We start from the raw sequence: 3,023 nt of genomic DNA on the forward strand, positions 1-3,023 counted from the left end.
TGGTGATCACGTGTTTCTTAGAGTTTCACCCACGAAAGGGGTGAAGAGATTTGGTCTCCGAGGTAAGCTAGCTCCCCGATATATTGGACCATTCCGGATCTTGGGAGGATTGGAGCAGTAGCTTCTACCACCATCTCTAGCTGACATTCATGATGTATTCCATGTATCTATGCTGAGGAGATACGTATCCGATCCGGCACATGTTCTGTCAGATATATCTGTTCCTATTCAGCCTGATGTTACTTACGAGGAGGTTCCGGTGTGGATTCTGGACCACCGAGAGCGTCAGCTACGAAACAAGATTGTCCGGCTGGTTAAAATCGGATGGCAGCATCATTCTGACGAGGAGGCTACTTGGGAGCTGGAGGATACGATCCGAGCTCGATACCCTCATCTTTTTACTTGAGGTATGTGGGTTAGAGTTCCTTTCAGCATTTATACTGTTTGGTTATATTTTAGTGTTTGCTGTTAGTTATAGCGAAATTTGGGGACCAAATTTTTATTAGTAGGGGAGGATGTGAGATCTCGGAAAATTTAATTAATAGGGTTATTTGGAAAATTGCCTTATAGAATTTTTCTGGAATTTTTAGTAATTTTCTGGGAATTTTTCGGAGCTCGTACGACGGGTTTCGAGGGGACGAATTTACGGATACGGATAAAGCCTGTTTGGAATACTAGTTTAAGTGAGGAAATGTTTTTGTTTATAAATACTTTTCTTTTCTTATTTCCCTAAACCTATCGCCGATACCCGAACTCCTTCCCCTCTTCTGCCCCGACTCCGATCTCTCTCGTGGACAAGCGGTGGCGACGGGAGCAAGGCTCCAACTCCGACGATCTTCCTCTACCGGCATCGGCGGCTGTTGAGCTCAGATCCGGGCGGCGCTATTCCTCTTCGGATCACAGGCACGACATTGTGTCTCCTCTAGCCGACTACCCACCTTTCTTCCCTGATCCGACGCCACTGGGTCGAGCATTTGTCATCCGATTGCCGGCGTGAAGAAAAATTAGGGCTACCAGCGTCGGATTTGTCCGGTACCGACAGTGTGGGTGAGGTACCAGCCCTAGTCTTCACGATTTTCTTGTCGGATCCTCTTCTCTGTTCATCGCAAGAATTTATCGTGCCCTAGCGGTGATTTCGAAGGTAAGCTATTAAACCTAGCTGTGGATTTTAGAGCTTCAATTTTCTTCTCTGTTTACCGATCCTCATCTTCTTGGTTGGTGGAATTAGGTCACGGATTTGGAGAGGTTGGTATCAGGGAGGTGTTGTTGGATTAGGGGAAGGAATCGGATCAGACTCGTGCTAGGTTTTCCCTTGATCGGATCAGTGGACCTCCTCCTCCTGGCTGTTGACTGAGGTTCCGGTTTGAGGTGAGTTCTTGTTGGAATTTGGGTATTGCTTGATTAGAGATCTTCATTTCTTGTTGATCTGTGATCTCCTTGTTTGATTCTTTCTTGATCCGATTGAATTCCAGTGAGGTTCGATTCTGATCAGTGAGGTGTGCTCGGGATTTCAGCAAGGTTGAGTGTTGTGAACTTTCTTAGGTTCCAACAGCAGCTACCCTAACCGGCAGCTACATTTTTGGTGGTGATCTACTGGTGATCACCTTGGATTTGGGTAAGTTTTTGGAGGTCAATTGTTACTTTGTTTTAATGATACAAATTAGGGTTATATTTAGTTGTTTATGTGTAGAATTATTCAGGGTTGAATTAATCTAATGGAATGATTAGGGTTAAGGTAATTAACCCTAGTCAACCGTTAGATTTTTAATCTAATGGGAGATTAGGGATTAGATAATTAATCCTAATTGACCGTTAGATTTAATTAGATAGGATAAGGTTGTGGGATTAGGGTTTTGCCCTAATTTAGTTTTAGAGATTTTATTTAGCTATTTATTTGATTTAGCTAAATAAAACTGTTTGTTTGTATTCTATCTAAATAAAAGTAAATGTATTTATTTACACAGGACTCTGATTCGAGACGAGCATCTCGACATTGAATTAGGACTGGATTGTACCTTCTATTTGAGGCGGGTACCCTTTGACTTATCTTTTGATAATGTCTTATGATATGTGTAGCTTATATATACTTACTAGTGGTAGATAGTAGATTATTCTCTCTCTTGGTCTTAGCTAGTTGATACCTATCACATGCTTCATCTGCTAGTTGCTTTACTTCAGGATTGGATATTTTATCTCTTGCCATGTGTATATATGTTCATAGAGATGCATATCTATAGTGCTCTACTTTACTGGATTAGTTGCTTTACATGTATGATACATGCTCTTGGATTCATGACACTTACATCATTGTTATATGTGATGTCTTTAGATTTATGCTGTCTATATCATGGTTATATATATGCGTTTACCTTTTGGGCACACACATATATGGAGGAGGCTATGTTCAGGTGTGACATACTATAGCATCATGCACCATCCTGCATGATTGCATTCTGGGCGATTGACGACTCCATTATTGTTGAGCTCGTCGGTACTCAATGTGTTTCAACTGCGTGGGTAGTGGCAGACATGGGGTGTGTATGGCGATGTTCTATTGTGCTCATTGGTCCGCTCGTGGGTAGTGTGGCGGTGTGGTAGCGACGAGGATCCCTCCCGTCATTGCGTCACGGAGTTGAGGCGTTACGCTCCCTCACTATGTTTGAGGTAGGAGGATAGGTGTACTCAGAAGCATCCCGTCCATTCGGTCACTCGGGAGTAGTGATGACAGAGTGGTGTCACAGCCCTACCTACTCGGTCTCGCCATCGCGTGTGAGACGGCTGACTAGGGTGACCATGTCATATTGCATCATATGCACATATGCATTTATTGTGATTGTTGCGTATTGGATGATGTCTTGGTATTGCGTATGATTGACATACATCGGGATCATGCTTATTTGCTCGACTATCTTTATATGCATGTATGTCGCGATCGTTTGCCCAAGCCTCGCGGTGAGTCTGATTTATTCTGATTATCATTTTCTTATTATTCATACTATAGATTGTGCTTTATGCTATTGTTG

General features: G+C 42.8%; 1 long non-coding RNA gene across 1 annotated transcript; it reads left to right on the forward strand.

Annotated features, from left to right (window-relative positions):
* The first annotated feature begins 776 nt into the window (after nt 1-776).
* On the forward strand, nt 777-2,024 carry LOC122000202. The gene is made up of 4 exons (XR_006117017.1): nt 777-1,141; nt 1,229-1,368; nt 1,473-1,615; nt 1,965-2,024. It is a non-coding gene; the product is annotated as an uncharacterized LOC122000202 (long non-coding RNA).
* The last annotated feature ends 999 nt before the right edge of the window (nt 2,025-3,023 follow it).

The sequence above is a fragment of the Zingiber officinale genome, chromosome 7A, assembly GCF_018446385.1.
Source record: "Zingiber officinale cultivar Zhangliang chromosome 7A, Zo_v1.1, whole genome shotgun sequence".
In the NCBI taxonomy this organism is placed as follows: domain Eukaryota; kingdom Viridiplantae; phylum Streptophyta; class Magnoliopsida; order Zingiberales; family Zingiberaceae; genus Zingiber; species Zingiber officinale.